This window comes from Bos indicus, chromosome 3 (assembly GCF_029378745.1).
Source record: "Bos indicus isolate NIAB-ARS_2022 breed Sahiwal x Tharparkar chromosome 3, NIAB-ARS_B.indTharparkar_mat_pri_1.0, whole genome shotgun sequence".
In the NCBI taxonomy this organism is placed as follows: Eukaryota; Metazoa; Chordata; class Mammalia; order Artiodactyla; family Bovidae; genus Bos; species Bos indicus.
The window spans coordinates 68,810,342-68,837,466 of record NC_091762.1 but is presented as its reverse complement, the minus strand read 5'-3'; the positions used below and the strand labels follow the sequence as shown (position 1 = coordinate 68,837,466).

General features: G+C 40.2%; 1 protein-coding gene across 10 annotated transcripts in view; it reads left to right on the top strand.

Annotated features, from left to right (window-relative positions):
* The window catches only part of ST6GALNAC3 (ST6 N-acetylgalactosaminide alpha-2,6-sialyltransferase 3), a 626,405-nt gene that overhangs the window by 152,311 nt on the left and 446,969 nt on the right, over window positions 1-27,125 (top strand). The window contains exon 2 of one of the 10 annotated variants that reach the window (XM_070780220.1): window positions 26,987-27,125. The exons of 6 other annotated variants lie outside the window; for them this stretch is intronic. The gene's annotated coding sequence lies outside the window, so the exon portion shown is untranslated. 3 more of the 10 variants (XM_070780215.1, XM_070780198.1, XM_070780207.1) reach the window with 3 other exon arrangements.

Below are 27,125 nucleotides of genomic sequence, written 5' to 3'. Positions count from 1 at the left end.
CCAATCTGTTTGATAAACCCTTGCTATCCCTAAAGGAAGCAACCTTGCAAGAACCAATCTGCTTTTTTTGCTCAGTGCCACTTACTCATTCCCACTCCCTTCTTTCTATAAAATCTCTTGCCTTTTATAGCTCTTTGAAGCTCCTTTCTGTCTGCTAGTTGGAATGCTGCCTGATTCATGAATCACTGAATAAAGCCAGTAAGATCTTAAAATTTACTCAGTTGAATTTTGCTTTTTTAACAGCACTATGCTATTTTTTTTTAAAGCACATGAGATGTTTTTAAGATTGTTATAATATAAATTCTGGAAAAGTTTCTAGAACAAGTCACAAAAGGATGATTTCTGAGTACTCATAAAAGAAAGTTTGACAATTAGAAGCCATCAAGGGTTCACAAGTGAAATTATGACAGATTCCTTTCATTTTTCTCTGTGATTGGCATAACAATATAAACTTCATGAAAGATGAAATTTTTAAATCTATTTTTCATTGCTGAGTTCTCATATTTTCATTGCTTATAGCGCAGAAGGTATTCAGTAAATATCTGTTGAACCACTATTAGAGGAATAAGGTGGATGCAGTTAGTTTAATTTATCAAGACAAAGGGAACAGTTCTTTTGCTGTCTATGAAGCAGTCATTGCTGGGTAATAAGACAGTTGGGTGAGTTGCTAACTAGTTAAATAACCGCGAGAAGCAGCTAATGAAAAGAGCTTTCAACTTGCAGTTGGATTTAGAGTTAGCTTCAATTCTTGGCTCTTTCACTTAATCTGTGTGATCCTTGGCAGTCATTTCACTTCTCTGAATCACTGGTTTCTCATCTTCAGATTGTGCATAATAATTTCGACATTATGAGGTGGTTGTGGGTGTCAGATATGGTGATTTAAAAGGCTAGTGTGAACACAGTATGAAAGGAGGTCTCAAGTGGAATTTTAAAGGGTGAGTCTTCACTTCAATCCAGCTAATGTTCGTATCTCTCATATCCATAGGGATATATTGATTGGATTTGTGGATGACCTAAGCTGAACTAAAAATCAGAATTCAGAGAGACTTCAATAGACTGAAAAGATAGTTTAATCCTTTAAGGTGAAATCAGGAGAAATATGATTTACACTTGATTTAAAGAAATGTTGCAGTGGTCGTGGACAGAGTTTGTGGCTTACAGTGTCATGCCACATGTGCTGTGGCTGTCAGAAGTTAGTTTTAGAAATAGCATAAGACACCGGGGTTGCACACTGGAACTCCTGGGAAGTTAAGCATGCTGATGACTGAGCCATTGGCACGGTTTCTCATTTAATTGGTGTGGGACTCAGTGTTAGCACTGAGATTTTTAACTTCCCTTCCATTACCCCCGGTGCTTCTAATGTGCAGCTAAGTTTGGGAACCACAGATCTAAGATGAGGGAGTCTCTCCATATGTTCACTCCATGTTTACAGTCTTTAAATATTACTTGCATGGAAAAATGCCTGCTGCAGGAAGTTCAGAATGTCCTACTTAGGCTTGCAGTGTCTTTAGGGAAGATGTCAGGACAATGGGTGGACTGGCAGTTCTAACATTCTGAGGGGAAGTTGAAGGAAACAAAGCCCTTTGTGTGGAGAAGAGTTGGAAGAGGTAACAGTCTTGGACATTGCTTGCTTGTCCTGTCATAGGAAGCTAAGCTTAGTTCCTCTCTCTGGCATTTCAGAGGGTAGAAAGAGATCTTCCGAATGGAAGCCTCAGGAAAGGACTAGGAAAGTGCTTTGCTGACAGCAGTGCATCCTGGAGGTGGCCAGGATTGCCAGGCTCTGGAAATTTACAGAGCCCTCACAGATTTTATGGTGAATTTAAAGGCATTTAAACAGGCTGGGTGATAGGTTCAACTACCTCCAAATTTTCTTTCATCCCCTGCCTCAGGCACACTGGTCTCATTGCTGTTCTTTGAGCCCTGCACCCATGCTTTTCAAGCACCTTTTCCATCTCAAAGTCTCTGAAGTTGCTGTTTCTTCCTCTTGTAATACTTATTCTTCAGATATGTGCACAATTACTCTCACTTTCTTTAGGATTTTGCTCAAATTACAGTCTCTCCTTTTACCCTTTATCTCTATTTTTCTGTCACCATCTGAAATCTCACACACACACACACACACACACACACACAGATACAGATGTGTCTATCTATATCTATAGAGCTTCCCTGTTGGCTTAGTGGTAAAGAATCCATCTGCGATGCAGGAGATGCGAGTTCAATCTTAGGTTGGGAAGATCCCCTCGAAAAGGAAATAGGAACCCACTCCAGCATTCTTGCCTGGAGTATTCCATGGACAGAAGAGCCTGATGGGCTACAGTCCATGGGGTCAAAAAGAGTTGGACACAACTGAGTGACTAAACAACAGAAACCATTCCTTTAGTAGACTGTAAGCCTCACATGGTCCAGGACTTTTGTCTGCAGTGTGCACTGATATATCCCCAGGGCCAGAAAAGTGCTGGGTTTTTATACTGCTCAAGAAACATCTGCTGTTGCACCGATTATGTTTCACATTTTCTGTTCTGGCCTGGATAAATTTCCTGGAAGGAGGTCACCTAATTTGTATTTTTGAGGAATAAATTTAGTAATATACAGGTAGAATAACCACTTTCAAACTGTTTTCCTTTTTTCCCCCTTTCCTCCTCCATGTCATATGGGAATAGCATCTTCTAAAGACAAAACTTTATTACTGATTAGTAGTTTTGAGACAACCAGTGAATGAAATTCAATGTGAAAAGGAAATGTGAAACTTTACTGCAGTGTAATTTGTTTCTTCTGCACCACTTTGGGTACAGTAAAGGTCAATAATGCACAGAAAATCTAGGTTTAATGTCTTTGATGTGTAAAAATTAGTGCTCTGTCATCAGTTGCAGATGCAGGAGGACAAATCACTGGCACATTAAGTTGTTCCTGCTACATAAATTACAAATCTTGTTAGGAAGAAAGTATTAGAATCATCCCTTGTTATTTTAAAAATGCCAGCTCTGATAAACAGTCAGCCTTGGGCATATATTAAAATGCTTGAATTCTCCTAAAATAAATTCAGCCTTTTAAGATAACACCTCATTTTAATTTCATACACGATTAAATCTATCAATTCAGAAGTCTTTTAACATACAAGTTTTGAAATCATAATAGTACTCTTTAACTCCCCGTGGAAAAACTTAAACCTCTCTCGGCTTCTTTAATAACTTTCCTTTATTGACAGAGAATTCTCAGAAATCCTCAGTTACTTTGTTTTGTGTTTTTGTGTGTTTTTCTCAAGGAGAAGAGGAAATTAAATTGTGATCCTAAATCCCTTTCATTTTTTGAAGCAGATTTTTCTTTTAATCATAGTCCAGAAGGAGGTTGAAAAAGCTCTGTGAATCAAGTATTTTATCTCTCTCATGATGAGATGGTCTGAATTATTGTCTTAGATCCAGCAAAATCTTTATTCCTACATCCAGTGGAACTTTTGAATTTCTCATTGTTAGCATAAATAGTGCCTCCTCACTGCCGCTCATTGTGACTGCTTCTTAGCTCTTTTGTAACTTAAAGGTGTTTTGCAAACATAAATTTGAGAAGACCAAAGGTCAGGGCAGGTTCTCACTGCCTGACCTGGCCCAGGAGGCTGTCTTTGGACAGAGCAGCACTATAGCCTTTCCAGAGGGTTGCGGCCTCCTGTCCAGCTTAGAGACCTTCGAGGCTTGAACTCATTCTGATGACCTCCGTTCTCATCAGAAGCTCCTTTGAGAGGAAACTCTGTCAACAAGTATTTATTGTTATTGAGAACTTGTGCCTGTCTGAGTCTGTGCTTGGGGCTAGAGGTACAGTGGTGAGGAAAACAATCTGTTTTCCTCAACCTAAAGAATGAATGCAACATGTGCATATTGTCTGTTGGAGATAAAGAAAAACTGAAAAAAAATGTTTATTTTCTGCAGGAAATATTATATATATGTAATATATTCATATATATCAATATTTATCAAATATTAATTTACTTTTTCTTTCCCCACTCCTTCCTCTTCCCTCTTCCTTCTTTCTCCCTTCCTTCTTTTCTCCTCTTTCCTCTCTCCTTCCCTCTCACTCTACCCTCCATTTATCCATTCATGCATCTTGATTCTTAAATGCTATATTGCAGATATAAGAATTAAAAGTAAAGCCTTCAGAATCAGAATGACCTATATTTGAATTCCAGCTCTGGCACTTCATAGGAATATTGTTATATTTGTTATCACTACTGTTGTTATCCTTGTTGTTATTATTTTTAGTATAGATAACATTTGGGTTTCTCTTGTGGCTCAGCTGGTAGAGCATCCGCCTGCAATACGGGAGACCAGGGTTCGATCCCTGGGTTGGGAAGATTCCCTGGAGAAGGGAAAGGCTACCCACTCTAGTATTCTGGCCTGGAGAATTCCATGGACTATATAGCCCATGGGGTCGCAAAGAGTTGGACATGACTGAGTGACTTTCACTTTCACAGATAACAATTACTTCTGCTGCTTGTATTTGTCACTTACTGTATCAGACCCCAAGGGATTTGCATGCATTTTTGTATTTAATTCTTTCAACAGTCCTATGATGTAGGTAATGCTATGGTCCATATTTTATAGCTAAGGAAATTATGCCTTGAGATTTTCTATAATATGTTGCTCAAGGTTACATGATTGTTAAGTAAGAAACTGAGCCAGCTTTGTGATTTGAACTTTCTGATATTTGGTTTCCGCTTTGTAAAGCAAAGGTGCTCATTCCTGCCGTGGAAACTGCTTGGATGATTCAGTTAGATGAATGGTTTCACATTTGCAGCTTGGTTCTTGGCACATGATAACAGAAGTGCTCACAAGGCATATGGCTGATATGGTCTGCCTTCAGTGCTCTGTTTTTAAGACTGAATAATCTGCTTGCTTTCTTCTGTCATCTTAGTTACTTCCTAGCCCCTTACTTAAGTTTGGACTTTGTTCTTGTCATCATTCTAGATACCTCGTGATGCCTGAAGTATTGAGAAGTCACGAAATGTTTTTGATGTCCCATGTGATCCTATGATTAATGCAGAATGGGCACAAATGTAAACCTCCGGGCTCGTAGATGTGACACCTCTGCTGGTGCTTTCTCCTAGCCTGTCTCTTCAGCCAAGCAGGTGCTGGGGGCAAGTGGGTATTCTTCTTCCCCTGTGCACAGAAGTGAGCCCTCCCTAGAGGCACCACATGGGGGTTTTCCTGGTGACAAGGGCCCTGAAGAGTGAATGGGAGGTTGGGCTTTGGCCATGTGTTATTAAGTGCATGTTGTGAGTGGCATGAGGCAGCGGTGGGATAGGATATGGTGAACATGTCATATGATGTATGAAATGGCATTATTTGATAGTCTGAACTTTTCTTTCTGTAACTGAACAGAATTCTGTAGTAGAAATGACCCATTTGACGCATAGATTTTGCATCCTCTAATTCTGTTTTAGTTCTTATGGTAAGCCAATTGGGGTTGGAGAACTGGATCTCTAGAGACGTATGGAATGGTTCTAGATCTTGCTCTGGGCTCCTGAGCTGTAGACTGTCATAGCCCTGTATCATTCCTGTGACTCATGATGGTTCTTAGAGAGAAAGTACTTATCAATGAATGAAGAAGAAGCTTATTATTATTTGTAAATACCATTTTGCATGAAAATCTATAATGGCAAACTCTACTGAAGTAGAAGCTTTTTTCCCCCAATTAATTTCTTTTTACTGTAATTTTCTGAATTTTTTTTGAAGGTTCTTTGGTTCACATTTCAAATAACCTACTTAATGATCTAGTAAATTTTGTCAAAAGTGTGCGCAAAGGGTAAAACTTCTTAACTTTTTGCCCTGAAACTCTGGAGTTTGATTATAAATAATTTCTTAAAGGCCTACCCATACTATCAATAGTTTCGTATTTTGGGGCAGACATTAAAGACAGAAAAAATTAAGTGTTGAAAGTATGCATATTACACAAGTAAATTTTCAATTTTTATAGTTATTCTTTAAATGCATGTGTTTTACACAAACTAAAAATATTTTAGTAGTTTGGTTCACTTTTTAAGGTATCTCATATCAGTTTGCATGATTAATTGTCTTATTCATTCCATTTAGTTAATACTTTAGTGTCTACTATATGCCAGGTAGTGGGACTACTTAAGCTTTCATAGATCCTATAATCTACTGACAGACAGGTATAAATAAGTAATCAGATCATTACAATTTAGGGGAAAGCATCATGGAAGCACATAGTAGATAGAGGTGACCTAACTCTGACATGGAGAAGTTGGCAAGGACTTCCTCCCGAAAAAATTAGAGTTAAAAAAAAAAATTGAAGAAGCAGTGAAAATTAACCTGGTTAAGCTGTTGGGGTGGGAGAAGGGTTTGGAGTGAGGAAATAGCTTATTCATATTCCTGGAACTGAGAACGTAACATGGTGTAATTGGAGTCTTCTTCTCAGAGATATTTATGAGAGCAAGAACTTCAAATTGTTCCTGATTGTGACATTTACAGTTTCAAAAGTATTGCAAAAACTTGGTGAATACCATCTCAGTCTTGACAGGTGCATAGTCTGATATATCCAAAGATAGCACCTATCACCCGGGTGATATCCTGCCCTTAGTTGGGGCACAAACTTCAGCTCTTAGCAGTTTATTCTCACCCAGTGGTCAGGTCGGCTTTGAATTGATTAGTGCAGATTGATGCAGCTGGTGTATGGGTCCTCCTGGGGATGAGGTGGGAAGCCCTTGTAAATCCAAGATTACAGGACTGCTTCTGTTGGGAAGATGGAATTGATTGGTGTGAGATGTAAGAGTAAATATCAAGAAACTTTTTGTGTTCTGGAACCCCTAATGAAAATAAATTTTAGGGACTTATGGATCATTAGTTCTGGAGTATAATGTGATTAATCGCCCAAGAAACCAGGTCATGTTTTATGATGTATAGAGCTCTGAATTTGGGAAGAGTCCAAAAGGTCTGGATTCTAGTTCCAACCATGTGTCTTGGGGCCAATTATTTAATAACCAGCAGCACAGCTGTTATTGTTACGTGCTACTGCCACAATCGGGAACATCCCCTGGAGAAGGGAATGGCTTCCCACTCCAGTATTCTTGCCTGGAGAATTCCATGGTCAGAGGAGCCTGGCGGGCTACAGTCCATGGAGTCACGAAGAGTCATACACAACTTTCATAACACTTTCACTTTCTACCACCACAACATAACACTTTCACTTTTTACCACCACAACATGGATTTGGCTGTAAGGGGCCCTAAAATACTATAGAATCAACTGTGGCTCTACCCAGCTGTAGCTTTCTTGGTCTTCATAGCATCTGTCTCCCAGTGCTTCCTGGAATATATTTTGTTGTGTGTTGTTCAGATCGTGTTCCATCCATCATTCCAAGTCCTAGATTCTTGACTAAGTGAACAGCAATGAGAACCTACTACCCTATTTTTTCCTGCCTTCCCTCTTTCATTTCATGTGCTCAGCAATTCAAAACAAAAGAGGAAAACAGTATGATATGCATTTCTCATTGGATTTGAATGCAATCTTTGGAATAGGTTGCTTGTTCTTTGTAACAAATGATAGATTCTTCACTTAATTTAACTGAAGTGAGCAGATTATTGGTATAAGGATTATTGAGATAAAAACACTTTGACTCAAGGAATATCTCTGCCATTTCACACTCCATGCAATTTTGTTATCCAGCTCTTGGCATGAGCTTTGTGTTGAAAGAATCAACTTGTGTTTCTGACTGTAATGTGAGTGATGAATAGGAGAATGATTGCTCTGTTGCTAGGTGGGCACCTTCATGAAGAAGATAATTCTGAAATTCTCTTTTCATCTCTTTTATTTCCCCCGTTTTTGGCCTCATTGAAAGCCCTCTCTCTTGTGTTAAAACTTAAATATTTGAAATGTACTTTTGGAAGTGTAACAGGCCAGAGCTTATAAAAATCCATGTTACTTTCTTGATGTTGGCCAGTACAATTAAGAACCTGTGCAGTGGCGTTTTCTGCACTATTTCAACTCTTTTTCCCATTGTCCAGACTCAAGTAATTCACTTTTCCGTTCTCCCTATTGATGCCAGCATGATTCCCCCTCCAGCTCCCCAACCAAAATAGTAATAATAATAAAAAACTCAGTTAAGTAAACTTTCTGGCTAAAACCTCTCTAGCTTTGCTGCTGCTGCTGCTAAGTTGCTTCAGTTGTGTCCAACTGTGTGTGACCCCATAGATGGCAGCCCTCTCTAGCTTTCAGTCAGTCAGTTCAGTCGCTCAGTCGTGTCCGACTCTTTGTGACCCCATGAATCGAAGTACGCCAGGCCTCCCTGTCCATCACCATCTCCCGGAGTTCACTCAGACTCACGTCCATCAAGTCAGTGATGCGATCCAGCCATCTCATCTTCTGTCGTCCAATCCCTCCCAGCATCAGAGTCTTTTCCAATGAGTCAACTCTTCGCATGAGGTGGCCAAAGTACTGAAATTTCAGCTTTAGCATCATTCCTTCCAAAGAACACCCAGGACTGATCTCCTTTACAGTGGACTGGTAGGATCTCCTTGCAGTCCAAGGGACTCTCAAGAGTCTTCTCCAACACCACAGTTCAAAAGCATCAATTCTTTGATGCTCAGGTTTCTTCACAGTCCAACTCTCACATCCATACATGACCACTGGAAAAACCATAGCCTTGACTAGACGGACCATTGTTGGCAAAGTAATGTCTTTGCTTTTCAATATGCTATCTAGGTTGGTCATAACTTTTCTTCCAAGGAGTAAGCATCTTTTAATTTCATGGCTGCAGTCACCATCTGCAGTGATTTTGGAGCCCAGAAAAATAAAGTCTGACACTGTTTCCACTGTTTCCTCATCTATTTCCCAGGAATTGATGGGACCAGATGCCATGATCTTTGTTTTCTGAATGTTCAGCTTTAAGCCAACTTTTTCACTCTCTACTTTCACTTTCATCAAGAGGCTTTTAGTTCCTCTTCACTTTCTGCCATAAGGGTGGTATCATCTGCAGATCTGAGGTTATTGATATTTCTCCCGGCAATCTTGATTCCAGCTTGTGCTTCTTCCAGCCCAGCATTTCTCATGATGTACTCTGCATTTAAGTTAAATAAGCAGGGTGTCAATATACAGCCTTGATGAACTCCTTTTCCTATTTGGAAACAGTCTGTTGTTCCATGTCCAGTTCTAACTGTTGCTTCCTGACCTGCATATAGGTTTCTCAAGAGGCAGGTCAGGTGGCCTGGTATTCCCATCTCTTTCAGAATTTTCCACAGTTTATTGTGATCCACACAGTCAAAGGCTTTGGCATAGTCAATAAAGCAGAAATAGATGTTTTTCTGGAACTCTCTTGCTTTCTTGATGATCCAGGGGATGTTGGCAATTTGATCTCTGGTTCCTCTGCCTTTTCTAAAACCAGCTTGAACATCAGGAAGTTCATGGTTCACATATTGCTGAAGCCTGGCTTGGAGAATTTTGAGCATTACTTTACTAGCGTGTGAGATGAGTGCAATTGTGTGGTAGTTTGAGCGTTCTTTGGCATTGCCTTTCTTTGGGATTGGAATGAAAACTGACCTTTTCCAGTCCTGTGGCAACTGCTGATTTTCCCAAATTTGCTGACATATTGAGTGCAGCACTTTCACAGCATCATCTTTCCAGATTTGAAATAGCTCCACTGGAATTCCATCACCCCCACTAGCTTTGTTCATAGTGATGCTTTCTAAGGCCCACTTGACTTCACATTCCAGGATGTCTGGGTCTAGGTGAATGATCATACCATAGTGATTATTTTGGTCATTAAGATCTTTTTTGTACAATTCTTCTGTGTATTCTTGCCACCTCTTCTTAATATCCTCTGCTTGTGTTAGGTCCATACAATTTCTGTCCTTTATCGAGCCCATCTTTGCATGAAATATTTCCTTGGTATCTCTAATTTTCTTGAAGAGATCTCTAGTCTTTCCCATTCTGTTGTTTTCTTCTATTTCTTTGCATTGATCGCTGAGGAAGGCTTTCTTATCTCTTCTTGCTATTCTTTGGAACTCTGCATTCAGATGCTTATATCTTTCCTTTTCTCTTTTGCTTTTTGCTTCTCTTCTTTTCACAGCTATTTGTAAGGCCTCCCCAGACAGCCATTTTGCGCTTTTGCATTTCTTTTCCATGGGATGGTCTTGATCCCTGTCTCCTGTACAGTGTCACAAATCTCAGTCCCTAGTTCATCAGGCACTCTGCCAGATCTAGTCACTTAAATCTATTTCTCACTTCCACTGTATAATCATAAGGGATTTGATTTAGGTCATATCTGAATGGTCTAGTGGTTTTCCCTACTTTCTCCAGTAAGTCTGAATTTGGCAATAAGGAGCTCATGATCTGAGCCATAGTCAGATCTCAGTCTTGTTTTTGCTGACTGTATAGAGCTTCTCATCCTTTGCTGCAAAGAATATTGTCAGTCTGATTTTGGTGTTGACCATCTGGTGATGTCCACGTATAGAGTCTTCTCTTGTGTTGTTGGAAGAGGGTGTTTGCTATGACCAGTGCATTCTCTTGGCAAAACTCTATTAGACTTTAATTGTCTAACTCAGTGAAACTAAGCCATGCCCTGTGGGGCCACCTAAGATGGGTGGGTCATGCTGGAGAGGTCTGACAGAATGTGGTCCACTGGAGAAGGGAATGGCAAACCCCTTCCAAGGCAGTTCATTATTCTTGCCTTGAGAACCCCATGAATGGTATGAAAAGGCAAAATGATAGGATACTGAAAGAGGAACTCTCCAGGTCAGTAGGTGCCCAATATGCTACTGGAGATCAGCGGAAAAATAACTCCAGAAAGAATGAAGGGATGGAGCCAAAGCAAAAACAATACCCAGTTGTGGATGTGACTGGTGAAGCAAGGTCCAATGCTGTACAGAGCAATATTCCATAGGAACCTGGACTGTTAGGTCCATCAATCAAGGCAAATTGGAAGTGGTCAAACAGGAGATGGCAAGAGTGAACGTCGACATTGTAGGAATCAGCGAACTAAAATGGACTGGAATGGGTGAATTCAACTCAGATGATCATATAATGCGGGCAAGAATCCCTTAAAAGAAATGGAGAATCCCTCATGGTTAACAAAAGAGTCCGAAATGCAGTACTTGGATGCAATCTCAAAAATGACAGAATGATCTCTGTTCATTTCCAAGGCAAACCATTCAATATCACAGTAATCCAAGTCTATGCCCCAACCAGTAACACTGAAGAAGCTGAAGTTGAACAGTTCTCTAGCTTTAGGGATTCTTAAACCTGGGTCTACAAATTGTAGTCAGGAAATTGGTGAAGTCTCTGAATATGTATGCAAAATTTTATGTGTAAAGGATCCAGAGATTTAGTCTAAGTCTCAAAGGCATTCTTTTTTTGCCAATTTATTTATATTTAATTGAAGAATAATTGCTTTACAGAAAGGCATTCTTGATCTACTCTAGAATATTGTAACTCTTTAATAAGAAACAAACCTGTCCAACTTCACATGCAACCTCCAGCCATCATGTAATGGTCCCCTCACATTGACCTATTCAATAGTTCTGGGCCCTTTTTTCCTTCATACATTCCTGCTTTGGGCATCGATGATCATTCTGTTGTAATGCCTTTTCTTCATCCTTGGTTTTGTCTGGTGAACTTCTATTTTGCTTTCAAGATTTTATTCAAAGGCCACCTTCTCTGGAGAAGAGAACAAAAAGTTATTCTTTCATTTGTTTGCCTCTCTTATAATACTCATCATATTTCCCCCCTAAGTTTGAGGATAAGAAATGTATTCTGTTCATCTGTGTACATTCAGCCTAGAAGATGGTGCTGGCACAAAGTAAAGTGAAAGTGTAGGTTTCTTAGTCATGTCCGACTCTTTCCAATCTCATGGACTGTAGCCCATCAGGCTCCTCTGTCCATGGGATTCTCCAAGCAAGACTATTAGAGTGGGTTGCCATTTTCTTCTCCAGGGGGTCTTCCTGACCCAGGAATTGAACCCAAGTGTCCTGCATTGCAGGCAGATTCTTTGCTGTCTGAGCCACCAGGAAAGCCCAGCCCAAAGTAAATGCTCATTAAATATTTGTTTAACAAATAGGCAAATGGTTGGTTGGAAAGCACCTTCTTTACTTAGATGGAGTTGAGACTGCCTTACAGAGCTTACAGTGCTGGAATCAACATTGCCATCTTGCTGGTAAATGGTTTATATAATCTAGAATCAAGTTGCTTGTCCTCTGGATGAGGTATCATGGTCTCCTATGTTAAATAATTGTACATTGATTCTCTGTTCAACAGAAAAGGTTATAATTGATTCCTCTAAGTTTCATGAAACAAAAGATTTCTGGTGTTGGAGATTGATTTCAGTACTTATAAGCTTCTCAGTAAATTTTGAAGGGGGCAGAAGGCCTAGGCAGATAGAAAGATTTCCCCTAAATCAGCCTGATTAAAAAGTTCTGCATCACAGGATAGCCTTTGTCTTGTATTGAAATACACTGTTTTCTCACCAAGTGACTTTGGAAGGTACGGGAATCTCTTATGAAAAGAGACATCGGATCTGGAGTCGTGGTCCCCTGGAGATTTATATTGTGGCCATCTGATGACAACAGAGAACCCTGAAGGGTCAGTTTGATTTATTTCTGAATGCCTGGATGCCAACCTGGCACTATAGTACAGGTAACAACCTAAACATATGGCCACTTCCTGACTTGTGGATCAGGAGCAGGGACTGAGCAGCGGTCAGTGCAGTGATTCTTGCAATGCTCTTCTTATGCCATCTTTTATTTTTTGTCTACTGAGAAACTGAGCATCTACCTGTGTATCTATGAGACAAAACCTTCCTTATTTCAAAGTATGTTCAATATAATCAAAACCCATTATTTGAAAAGACTTAAAAGAGACTCTAACTTTCCTGAAATGAGATTTAATCTGATACTGAATTCCGTGCCTTCTGTCCAAAGAATAACCCTTCCGCAGCCCCCATTCCTGTGTATGGATGCTACAAATTTCATAATTATAAACTTGTTACTTTAGCTTAAAGTTTGGTCCCCTGTGAAGAATGCATTATGCTTTTTATGTAATGTGTGTTGGTTTGATGAGTTTATCAGAGTTTCCTTTTCCTGAAGTTAGACACTGATGGAGGTAAGAAAAGGAATTATTATAAACATGAGGGGAAAACCAGACCCATTAAAGAAAGAAAAGAACTGCCCCCGCCCCCCCTCCCCCTCTAGCCAACAGTTGCATTTAAGGCCATCAAAGGTAGCATTGCCTATGTCACTGTTTATCCTGGAGGCAGTTTCTAACCAACTTTAGTTTCACTGGATTTAGACAGCCTAGTTAAATGCCCTCTTGTTTTGTAAGGAAATAGTATTACTTAGATAACTGCTCACAGAAAAGTGGGGAAAGTGTTTACTAAGAAGTTGCATACAGGTACACAGTGGAGAGGAAATAATGACAAATTGGGATGCGAGGGCAGTGAATGTTATATGGAAATCAAAGATTTAAGCTTTGAAAGGAGCTATTTTAACAGTCATTTTCTCTTTGTCTACTTATCTTAGGACACCAATTATTACTTCACCCTACCCCACTCCACCACACACTCACACATCAGTAACCCAAAATATCCCCAAGTGTTTTCTTTTAATGTTATTTTTGTGTTTAATCCTCATGAAGGTTAATAAAGTCTTCTCTCTCTATGTGGTATGAAAGCATAACCGATGACTTTATTGGTACAAATATATTATGGCTGCTTTGACATTTATGTTTTCAGCCCTGATAGATGAATGATTCCAATGAAAGTAAATCAATTGTACCCAGACTATGGGTATAAAATACTGCACTGTGGATTTTCTTCCTGTCTGGCAGATAGTGGAGGGTGAGAAATATTGAAATTTGACTTAATACTGTATGTTTTTTCTGAAAGAGAGAATTCACTTTGTTTTGTACCCTAAAGCACATCTGGGATTAGTGTTTGGCCTGGCATTTAGTGCCAACATAGGGACGGGTGTCTCTAATGCTGAAGCCTCTTTGTTCTCAAGGAAGCCTAGCTGGAATGACCTCTTTTTCCTACCAAAGGGTTGCATTCAGTGAAAAATAGTTACAAATATAAGTATTAAGAATCTTGTTAGAGACAGCAAATAGAGTTTTACTAGAATCCCACAAGTGGAAATTGTTGTTTTTCAGTCATGTCCGACTCTTTGCAACCCCATGGACTATAGCATGCTAGGCTTCCCTGTCCTCCACCGTCTCCTAGAGCTTGCTCAAACATACCAGGGAGTTATTCCAGTTTCTGGGTTCAGTTTAACTGACCTTTGTGATAAAAAAGAGAAATATTTATTTATCATGTAGAAATACAAGTTTGTTTTTTGTTTGTTTTTGTTTTCTCAAAAGTAATTTGAGTTTACAATGGAGTTAAAACCAGATGCAACTGGAAACGTCAGCTGATGTACAAACTGACAGGTAAATTCAAGAAGCGTTATCCCTATTTTCTTTTTGTTCTGAACCCTGGAATTCCTCCCTCAGTAGTACTGTGGCTCTGATCAATCAAAGTAGACTCTGGCCATAAATATCTAGTATGGTGTTGGTGGTCTAGGCAGCCTTCCCAGGTCCTTCCTGGAAGAAGTTATTGCCTTCTCATTTTATATGCCTGAGAACTTCAAGATCAATCTCTCTTGTGGCATTTATCACCTGGTATTAAAACTATTTGTTTGTCTGTTTTTCCATCTGAGTTTATCACTAGACAGTGAAGTCCTGAGGGCAGGGGCTGTATTTGTGTATCTTTGTATCTTCATCACCAATTTGATGTATAGCACAGAGACAGCTTTTAGTAAATATCTGCAAAATGCATTAAAATTATAGAGGATGTTTAGAATGTAACAGAAGCAGTCACAGAGGTGGAAAATAAACTTATAGTCACCAGGGGACTAGGAGAGGAGAGACACATTGGGAGACTGGTGTTGACATATGTGTGCTAAGTTGCTTTAGTCCTGTCCAACTCTTTGGGACCCTATGGACTGTAGCCTGCCAGGCTCCTCCATCCATGGGATTCTCAAGGCAAGAATTACTGGAGTGGGTTGCCATGCCCTCTTTCAGGGGATCTTCCTGACCCAGGAATCAAACCTTTGTCTCGTGTGTCTCCTACATCCACAGGCAGGTTCTTTACCACTAGTGCCACCTGAGTTGCACATGTGTTAATCACTTGGTCCTATCTGACTCTTTGTGACCTCATGGACTATAGCCTGCCAGGCTCCTCTGTTCATGGAATTCTTCTCTAGGTAAGAATACTGGAGTAGGTAGCCATTCCCTTCTCTAGGGGATTTTCCCAACCCAGGGATCTAACCCCACTCTCCTACATTGGTAGGTGGATTCTTTACTATCTGAGTCATCAAGGAAGCTCAAGATATACACCCCGATATATATAAAATAGATAACTAATAAGAACCTGCTGGGAACTCAACTCAGTACTTTGTAATGACCTATATAGGAAAAGAATCTAAAGAAAAAAGAGTGGATATATGTGTGTGTATAACTAATTCACTTTGCTATTTACCTGAAACTAACACAACACTGTAAATCAACTATACTCCAAAAAATGTTTTAAAAATAGAAACTTTAATCTAAATAAATGCAAATATGTCTTTGTCTTACGCACATTTCAGGATTTAGATCCCACTTATTGGAGTGCATTTTAGCAGCAATTTAGGTTGTCAGCCTGATATTAACTGGCTGAATTTCTGACCTATATTTTAAAAATATTTAGGGAAGAAGATGCCAAAACTTCCTTGATACTCTTTGAAAAAGTGCTATTATATTAATAATCCGTATCTACTGAGTATGAGGGTATGTCTAGTATTATTTGCTCTCATGTGACCATATAGCATATAATTAGAGTGCTGCAAGAGAGTTGCAGCTGGACTACACTAAAGCCTTGGAAAATACTGTGCTAAACTTTTTTTGTAAGGGATTGGTTTCTAGAATTTGTGTTTGGGGGAAAATATCTAAAACCTGCAAGTACGCATTTGTGGAACATTTAATTTCATTACTTTGTTAACAAAGTGTGTTCCTGGAGGTAAACACCAATCAGCTACAATTATGCTTCAGGCTCAAGAGAATTGAGGTTAGGATGTCAAGGCAGAAAGATACATATTGTAGCAAAATACATTTGCTCTAGATGAGGATGAATTTTCCTATTGAAATGTTGGAAATAAACCATGTCATAGAGGTTTGTCTACCACTTAGGAATTCTCAAGAACATTATAGTTCAAGAGCGCCAAATTTTAAGCAAAGCCTTGAGATTTCAGTAATACTGTGAGTCAAATCATGACTGCTGTGAAAATAAGCTCTCTGACCAAGGTTGAGCTTTCTTCTCTATCTTGCATTAAGCTGAGATATTTATGGCACAAATTCAGTTCTTTTCCTTAAACACTTGTTCGAACCAGGTTAATTCATAGGTGATCTGGTAAACCCAGAAAGAGAGGTCAGTTTGGAACCAGTGCATATGAAGTTGTTTCTAATTCATTTTGGCTCTATTTTGTGTCTGACTTAATCCACCACATTTCTGGGTCTACGCTGTGCTCTGGGTCAGTCTTGCTGCACATTTAAAAACCTTGTAGGAAGTGGGTCTCAGAACGCTGACGAACTATTATGTTAGTCTTGCAAATTATTTTTTAATTATCCATTCCTCGGTGTCCCACTTGGTTTACTTCTGGAAAAACGTTATCTCTGTAAATGAGACATACTTCCTATTGTAAGAAAACAAAATGTGTTACCCTTTTAGTTTTAGCTGTGAGTAAATTTAGATCCAAATTGTTTACTGTATATCAGTTTATAAGGTTAAAATGAAGCAACATAAGCAGTTGTTTCTGCCTGGAGAAGTTCATGCTAGTTAGAGACAGAGCCCTGTGTGTGGATGGTCATTCTCAGATGATAAATGTTGATGGGTGTCTGAACAGAGAATAAAACAGCTTGGGGAAGGGAGCTGCCCTTCAGATTGGCTTTATCCGATTCAAGTAGCACCCACCAGGCCAGTGCTCACTGTACCTGCTTAGGTTTCATTTTGTACCGAGAGACTGAATATTCAAACAGACAGTGTGCCAGACCACATATAAAAATAGAACTTTGACCTTTGACCTGCAGCGACCTGTCCAGGAAACCAACCTCTTATCTACAATAAATAGCTCAGGCTATCTTACTGCTGTAAATTAGACTTTTGGAAATCATTCTACTATCTCTAGTAACAACCCAAGAAGCTAAATGATAACTTCTATAACAATCAGGCCAGGCTAGGACTTTACTGATGATTGACAATTTCCCTACTTCTTCCCACTTCTGGTTAAGGAGCAGCCAGAGAAAGGTAAATAAACTCATCTAACCAGTCACATGGGATGTCCCATTTCTAGTTGGTCTGCCTCCAGCTTCCTGGTGCTGGTGCTGCCCTCCTGCAACAATCAGAGTACACCCAAAGCCTTCCCTTTTTCCCGCCATGACGCTTCCCACTCCTCTGCCTGCCTTTGAGTCTCTGCCAAAACACAAGCCACAGTGGCTGGCTGTCTCCCTCTCTATATGTAGTAAGTGCTGAATTAATAACCTGTGCTTGTGCTCATTTGGTTGGTCTTTGCTTATTTCCACAGGGCCTAGTTGGACAGGGAATGATATTATCCAGGAGGACTTTTTAAATCTCTGTAGGTGGGTGATTCCAGGTGGATGTTGCTTTTAGGATACATTAGCGTTTCCTGGCTCTAGAGGAGGCTGTGGCTGGGCTGAGAGAGATAGACCATGCCTCCCCCTCCCCACTCCACCCGTTGCCTTTCTATGTGTGGAAAGGGCAGAGCAGTAAAGCACATTACTAAATGTCAAGGCAAGCATTAGGTATTACTATTCAGCGGAGGACCACATTCTCATGGCACTGAGTGGGGAGGTGCAGAGGGCTTCTTTGTGACAGAGATCAATGGCCAATGCCTTTTTTTTAAATGTTAAAATATAAAGGAAAACCTTTTCAAATATTATCCTCAAAAGATTTGGAAATAGGAGATCTGAGTTTAGCAGGTCACCAAAAGGCTAATACTTGCTTATAGATGAGTTGGCTTAGAAGCTCCAACTTCCTCATACTCTTGTTTCGACTCATAATAGGACCCAGTATGACAAGACTCAGAAACAAAAGCCAAGTTATTACTTTTTCTTTTCCTAATGAAAATTCAATGACATTTCAGCAGTGACCTCTCCTCAAACCTGGAGTACATATGAATGTTAAGATAAGAGTTCGAACAATGGCCTAAGAGCCGTTTGAAACCATATCACACCTTATTTTGTTATTGTATTTGGTTCTTTCAGCATTGAGTTCATTATCTGTGTTCATTCCATTATTACTATATTTAAAAATCGCAATTATGGAGCTTTGATAAAACAAAAGAAAGGTACAAAGGTACTTAAACATTGTTCATGATGAAAGATATACATTATTTTCACATTATCTTTTGTTAGTTGAGCTTGTAGGCTCCTATGAATATATACTAGAGTCTAAGTGTTCTTTCAAAATAATTTTCTTCAATTATTATCAGGTAAATGTAGTCATTGTATCAGTTTATAGAAGAACTGTGACATTAGCATTATTAAATTTCATATTTTAGCTTTGGTTTGCCTTTTTAAAAGAGACTTTAGATATAGAAAGTCATATATCTCTATAAATGATATATATCTTGTATATTTAGATATATATATATGAAGACTGAGATACATATGCCTATTAGCAGTTGATGACTTCCTCATCTCTGTGATCAGGAGAAATACATTGGAAAGATACCAGCATCAGCTGATTTGTCAATTGGCAAACATTTTTGGAATTTGAAGAATTATAACAATAACAAGCATAACAACAGAACATAAGAACCCAGTATTGAATACTTACTATATTGCTGGTCACTGTCCTTAGCATTTTACTCCCGTCACCTTAAGTGGTGCTTTATTTGAGAAGATTATGCATGCACATTTGCAATCTAGATTTGATGTGTACCCTTCCCCACTCCTGAAGGAAATCTATTTTTCCACTCTTGGAATCTAGGATAACTTTGTGACTTTCTTTGACCGACTATGGTGGAAGTGACATTTGCAATTGCAAGTCAGGGTCTTGAGAGGTCCCACTTCTTCCTGTCTCACCCTGGGAACACAGGACGAGGATGAAAGACCATGTAGTTTGGGAGATCCAGCCAAGAGCTAGCACGAGCCTCTTGATATTTCAGTGAGGCTATAGTAGACTGGGTTCTCCAGAAAAATAGAACCAGTAGGATATATCTAGATCTAGACTTATAGATATTTATTATAAGGATTTGCCATAGGCAGTTATGGAAGCTAAGAAGTCCTAGGATTTGCAGTTGGCAAATCCAAAAACTGGAGGCCCAGGGCAGCTGATGGTATAGGTCTAGTCTGAGTCTGATTTCAAAGGCAGGAGAAGACTGATGTCCCAGCTTAAACACAGATGAACAGATATGGAGTATATCTTTAACTTTAAAATTTAACAGATGGGCAATTAAATGATGTGTTTAAGGAGGTTTCTTTGTTGTTGTTTAGTTGCTAAGTTATGTCTGACTCTTTAGCGACCCTCTAGACTGTAGTCCGCCAGGCTCCTCTGTCCTTGGGATTTCCCAGGCAAGAATTACTGGAGTGGGTTACCATTTCCTTCCCCAGGGGATCTTCCTGACCCAGGGATCAAACCCACATCCCTTGCATGGCAGGCAGATTCTTTACCACTCAGGTATCAGGGAAGTCCAAAGAGGCTCCTTAGGGCATTGGTAAATTTTTAAAAATATAAGGAGTACAGCCACCTGCTATTATTGTTTTTATTAAATAGATGTGAAAATGTAGGTTGAGAGGGAGCTAAACACAAAATGACTAGGTTTTGGGAGCTCTGACTCAGACCCACATCTGTGGTGCCTGCAGAGCCTGTGCTTTTATTCACTACCCCATTCTGCCTCCTGGTGGCTTGCTCTGAGGGTGAGGAAAGAACTTTCTGACCTACCTTTCTCCAGGTATTTTCCTTGCTTCCCTTGCTCCCAAATCCCTCTGTACTGGCCTGGGACCTGTTACTGCTTTTCTCTGGTAGGATCTGAGATCCCACCTCCTTGGCATCATTGTTAGCCAGGAAGTGCTCCAGGACAAATTTTGGCTGCTGGGTTGGAGGAATGGATATTTGCATTTTAAAATTATGCTGAGGAATTGCCCAAAGTTAGCAATTTGAAACTGTGTGCTTTGTGTTGAAACTGAAAGTGTTAGTCTCTCAGTCATGTCTGACTCTGCATCCCCATAGACTGTAGCCTGTCAGTCTCCTCTGTCCATGGGATTCTCCAGGCAAGACTACTGGAGTGAGTTGCCATTCCTTTCTCCAGGGGATGTTTCCGATCAGACCCCGGTCTCTTGCGCTGCAGGCAGATTCTTTACTGTCTGAGCTGCCAGTGCTTTGTGGACCCACGCAAATCATAACAGAAAGCAGATGCTTGTCTCTGACCGATGCCTTGTCAGCCACATGCCTTCATCTGACCCTCTTGACTAGAATCTCCTGCTGCTGTTTTATAAACTAGGCTCTACACCTGAGTTTCTCTGTGTAGCAATTCCAAGAACATTCAATCTTCAAACACATTTCATCGTTAACAGAGGCAGCCATGAGAAACACTTTGTAGTCGCTGTGAAAGGTTGTTGCTTTGGAAAAATTGAATAGACAGTCTCAGCTTTTTAACCAGGGTTTCTAGGATCAGTTTATCAGGAATAAGATTTCTTTTTCTTCTTCCCAGAGGGCCCATGGATGATGAGGAATTTAAGCAATAATAGCAAATCTATCAAATTTACCTTTAAACGCTTCTTTCACAAGAGCACCCCAGAGGGCCCTACTTAGATAATCAGATACCAGTAGCCTACCCTTTCCTCCATCCAATACAGCCCACCTCTGGTCAGAACCAGGAAGAAGGGGCTTCAGCTTCTCCAGAGATCCCAGTGTTTAAACCTGAGGGATTGGAGCCCCAATGTGGGTACCTTTTGTAGGGGGCGCCAAGAGGCAGTCCCTCAGCTGATGGTCTCTGGCTCTCAAAGGCAAAACAAGAACTGTTCAGAGCCGTCGTTCAAAAGAGAAAAATGGCTACTTCCCATGTATTTAGTACCCAAACTCACACATGTGAGTAAATACCTTACCTACCTGAGAAGTCTATCAAAGCCAGGATTATTTTCTTAGAACAATAAGTAAATAAGTGTCCCTTACTTGATAGAATAATAGTCTCTTGGATGCCTCAGTTCCCCATCTTTAAAATGGGGATCATAAGAACACCCACCTATATTAGTTTTCAAGGGCTGCTATAACAAATACCACAAGCAGGGGCTTAAACAACAGGAATTTATTGAGTCACAACGCTGGAGACTAGAAATCTTAGATCAAGGTGTTGGTAAGGTGGTTCCTTCTGAGGTATTTTGATGTCTTGGTGGCAATCTTTGGCATTCCTGATCTCTGCTTTTATCTTCACATGGTGTTAGCCCTGTGTGCAAGTCTATATCCAAATTTCTGCTTTTTAGAAGGACACTGATCATATTGAAATAGGGGCCCATCCTACTCCAGTATAGCCTCCTCTTAACTAATACATCTGCTAAGAATGCTAAAAATACTGGAGTGGGTTGCCATTTCCTTCTCCAGGGGATCTTCCCAACCCAGGGATTGAACCTGGGTCTCCTGCATTGTGGTGGATTCTTTACCGCTGAACCACTGGGGAAGCCCAATATATCGGCAGTGACCCTATTTCCAAACAAAGTCACATTCTTAGTTACTGGGATTTAGAATTTTACCATATAAATTTGGAGAGGGACACAATTTAACCAGTTAACACCACCTCATAGGGTTATTGTGTGGATTAAAGGAGTAGTAGATAAAGTGCCAGAGAAGGCGATGGCACCCCACTCCAGTACTCTTGCCTGGAAACTCCCACGGACGGAGGAGCCTGGTAGGCTGCAGTCCAGGGGGTCACTAAGTCGGACACGACTGAGTGACTTCCCTTTCACTTTTCACTTCCATGCATTGGAGAAGGAAATGGCAACCCACACCAGTGTTCCTGCCTGGAGAATCCCAGGGACGGGGAAGCCTGGTGGGCTGCCGTCTCTGGGGTCGCACAGAGTCGGACACGACTGAAGTGACTTAGCAGCAGCAGATAAAGTGCTGACCTTCCCCAGTGACTCAGCAGTAAAGATTCTACCTGCTAATGCCGGAACCGCAGGAGAGGCAGGTTTGATCCCTGAGTCAGGAAAATACCCTGGAGGAGGGCATGGCAAACCACTCCAGTATTCTTGCCTGGAGAATCCATGGACAGAGGAGCCTGGTGGGCTACAGTCCATAGGGTTGCACCAAGTTGGACACAACCAAAGCAACTTAGCACACGCACAGGTAAAGTACTGTGTGAGAATTTACTCTGATTATTACTGGTAAGCAGATAGAGGATAGAATTACAATATAAATAATTATTATTACTATTTGAAGCCCTACTATGTGTCAGGGACTATATTGTTGTACTTCCTTCTAATCCTCATAGTAATCTTCAAAGTACGTTCTTTATCTTCAGGATCCCCAGTTTACAAATGAATAAATTGAAGCTCTGTAAATGAATAAACTGAAGTATAGTCAAAATTATGGTTTTTCCAGTGGTCACTTACGGATGTGAGATTTGAACCATAAAGAAAGCTGAGCACTGAAGAATTGATGCTTTCGAACTGTAGTATTGGAGAAGACCTTGGACTGAAAGGAGATCAAACCAGTCAATCCTAAAGGAAACCAAACCTGAATATTCATTGGAAGAACTGATACTGAAGCTGCAGCTCCAATACTTTGGCCACCAAATGCAAAGAGCCGACTCATTGGAAAAGACCCTGATGCTGGGAAAGATTGAAGGCAGGAGAAGGGGGCAACAGAGCATGAGACAGTTGGATGGCATCACCGACTCAATGACATGAGTTGGTGCAAACTCCAGGAGATGGTGAAGGACGGGAAAGCCTGGCATGCTGTAGTCCTTGGGTCACAAAGAGTCAGACATGACTGAGCAACTGAACAATGACAACAAAACTGAAGCTTATAGAGGTGAAATGATTTTGATGTGGTTGAAGCCTCCCAACTTGTTTATCATTGTAAATAAGACTGTCATCTCAACCCGATTGTGTAATACTTTGAATAATGGAAATAACAGAATTCTTAAAAATTTATAACTTCTTAGTTCCTTTGTATGTAAATGCAATTTTCCATGTAACGTATTGAATTTTCATGATCAAGGTTCTGCCACAATTTTCTATATAGAAAGATCAGCTGCCGCATAAAAACTGTTATTTAGACAAACATAAAATAGTCATTTTGATTTTGTCAATAATTTCTTTAAAATATTGATGGTTTCCTGATTTAGTTAACATTCAGTGAACAGGGTCCCTGATACCATTTTAGGAATCAGTAGATGAATAAAACCTGTCTCTTGCCTTCAGAGAACTTGTGTTGGGATCCTGAGTATACTGAAGGGGATGAGTCATTGGCCAGACTTGGGATTGGCTGAGCTGAGTGCATGGTGAGGGTCATGGTGAGGAACAGTCAGAGTGATGGTATCTGGGGGAGGGATGTAGAAGGTCACATGGAACCCATGCATCCCTTCAGGCACTCTGATACTTATTTTCAATAAGTAGAGAGATGGGGACCCACTTCAGTTGCATATTTAGCCTCATTGAAGGAGCCAGTCAGCAAAACTAAAAGGTCTTCTACATACTTACTTACATCAACCCTTGCCTGATTTCCCAGAAATGTAGTAGAAGTTAAATGGTTTTTAGCTCAGAATTTATCAGGTAATCAGTGTAAGTGAAAACAGGAAACTAGTTTTTATTTTTATTTTTTCCTCTTAGGGCCATCTCCCATGGAAATTCAGATGAGAATGAAAGAAAGTTATTTAGAGGGCATTTAACACTCAATTACCCACCAGGACTCCTGACAAAATGAATATGTTTCTGTATATGGCAGTGCTGTTTGGTGCCTTATGCAAAAATGCATATGGCATGGTCCTTGCTTTAGAAGAGTGTATGGTCTAGTTGGAGAACAGAGCTACTCCAAACTTTCCTCCTCATTGGTTTGAATATGAAACACTTCCTGCTCTTGGATGAATTAGGTTGATTAATGATAATGAAATAATATTATTTTGCATTTGTAGGATGCTTTTAACTTTTCAAAGTGCTTTCTATTTTTCAAAGTGCTATACTATTTTTCCTGCCAGACTCTCATACAAAAGTGCAGATGAATAGGGTCTGGGCTAAGACCAGGACTGGTATTTTGGGACTCTCAGGAGCCTGGCTGCCGCTCTTGTGAGGGGAATGGCCTTTCCTTCCTAGCCATTCTTTCTTAGATTTTGGCTTCTGCCCTTCCTCTTCATTTCCCACACTGTGCTGTCACTGTTCTGTCTTCCTTGCTGTTGCCTTGGAGTTTTCTACATATCACACTGTGCTCTTTGGAGCAAAACTATTATAGAAATCTAATAAATAATAAATTTCAGTGCTCAGGCAGATCAATAAAATGCATGCTAAGAAGAGGCCATTATGGCAAATGAAAAATGCACTAGAGGATGCCCACAGCAGGAGTCAACTTTCAGCCAGGAGAAGCTGATCCTCTTGAAACACCAAAGACATAGGTGTCTTGAGGGCATTTTGAAGTGTTTCTCCTTTCTTAGTTCATCCACAGAAGTTTGTTGAAGATCTGTGTCCTGCCAGACTGGGTGCTGGAAATTAGATGTGCAGAAGCATTCTGTGTCCAGGAGCTCAACAATTTAGCCAAAGAGATGGGTGATGCAGCCATGGCTAATTGTAATGCAATGCCATTGCCTCTGTAGACAATAAACAAAGATACCTGGAGCGCTCAGAGGAGGAAGAAACCAACTATGCAGAGGACAGTCTTTCATAAAAGTAATGACACTGGATTTCAACCATAAAGGGTGGATAGGGATTTTTTTTTTCTGGTGGAATAGTTGAAATAAATGAGTGAGAATATTTGCTATGAGCAGGAAATAGCATGTACACAAATGCTGGGTTGAACATATACCGACACGTCTAGGGATTTTTTTTGGTCCAGACTTTTTATCAAAACATTTAAAGTATTTCTCAGTCTGGGACGATGCAGATAACCAGTCTATGTTTTTACTCAGCTTGCTCCAGTATTTTGGATTTTTACTGTTTAAGAAAATATAAGGCCCAGTAAGCAGGAAGTAAGCACAAGAGCAAGGATGCTCAGCCTCTAGCATGTTGGCAGAGCTGTTGTGGGCCACCAGCTATTTCCTGTGGTTCTCAGGTTGGCCCAAGAGAGGACAGAATCTGAAGGACATGGTTCAGCCTTATTACCACCCTGGTCACATGGAGAGAACAGATGGAAGAAGGGGTATTTTGCCTCAGCGATGCTCTACTAACTTTCCAGTTTCCTAATGTGTGGTCTGAATCGTCATCCTTGAACTTGATCTGTCAGTAACCCTAATCTTCTTCCATGGCAGAGAAGAGGAGGATGTGGAAATAGGAGGCTTGATTTCTCCTAGAAAGAAACAACTTTGTTATGAAATCTGATGCAAGGCTGAGATGAGATGTGAAAAAACCCCTGTTCTAGTAGAAGGTTCTGCTATTAGCACCTTAACCTTTTTCTTCTGGATTCTTCTTTTTAAAAAATCTTCCTACTCTTTATTTCAGCCTCTCAGTTGCAACATTTTATCCTCTGCATCATTTCAGCTTTTCCCTATTAAAGTAGCCATTGATAAATTAATAGAGAAAAAGTATATACACTTTAAAATCTATGAACTATTACTAAATTAGCTCTGTCACTTTGGGAAAGTTACTTATCCTCTCTGGGTCTTAGTTTCCTTAAACGTCAATTGGGAAATAAATCTGTATCTTTAGATTTGCTGGTATGGTCAAAGCTATGTTTTTTCTAGTAGTAATGTTCAGATGTGAGCTTTGAACCATAAAGAAGGCTGAGAGGTGAAGAATTGATGCTTTTGAACTGTGGTATTGGAGAAGACTCTTGAGAATCCCTTGCACTGCAAGGAGATCAAACCAGTCAATCCTAAAGGAAATCAACCCTGAATATTCATTGAAAGGACTGATGCTGAAGCTCCGATACTTTGGCTACCTGATGCAAAGAGCCAACTCATTGGAAAAGACCCTGATGCTGGAAAAGATTGAAGGCAGGAGGAGAAGGGGACAACGGAGGATGAGATGGTTGGATGGCATCACTGACTTAGTGCACACAAGTTTGAGCAAACTCTAGGACGGACATGAGTTAGTGACTGAATAACAATTTTTTTTTTTCATTGTAGTTCTTCTTTAGTAGTGGTGTGATATACTGGAAAGAACTTGAGACTGTAAGAGCACTCTCTCCAACAATTATTATCTGAAAACTGAAATTAGTCAAGGTTAAATAAGTTTTCCATGGACAAACAGATAATAATTGTTGGAGAGAGTGCTCTTACAGTCTCAAGTTCTTTCCAGTCTATCACACTGCTACTAAAGAAGAAAATGATACCCATCTCATTGAATTTTGGGCTTCCCATGTGGCTCAGCCTATAAAGAGTCCACCTCCACCTGCAATGCAGGAGACCTGGGTTCGATCCCTGGGTTGGGAAGATCCCCTGGAGAAGGAAAAGGCTACCTACTCCAGTATTCTGGCCTGGAGAATTCCATGGACTGTATAGTCCATGGGGTTGAAAAGAGTCGGACACGACTAAGTGGCTTTCACTCACTCATTGAATTTTTGCGCAGATTATTTGGAAGGACCTACATTAAATACTTAGCACTGTGTTTTACATAAAAGAAGCTTAAAATGCAAGCCTTTCCTCCTCTTTCAAGTCTGTATTTAATTTATAGATTAACTCAGTTTACTCTTTGCTAGTATTCTTCCTCAGTTCCTTGCAGAATTATATCTAGTTGTCCATGCTGAGCAGTAACTTCTGACTGATCACCCCAATCCATTCTCTTATTCTTTTTAGTTTGACCATCTTCTCTCCATCTCCCAGCCCTCTTTGTAGTTAAGTGTGGCCATCTGACAAAGTGTTTACCAGCGGTGAGTGCGGGTGATGTGTGCCGCTTCCAGGCGTGACCATCAACTTCCCACAAGTATCCTCTGTGCTGTTCTCTCCCTTCCAGACCACTGAG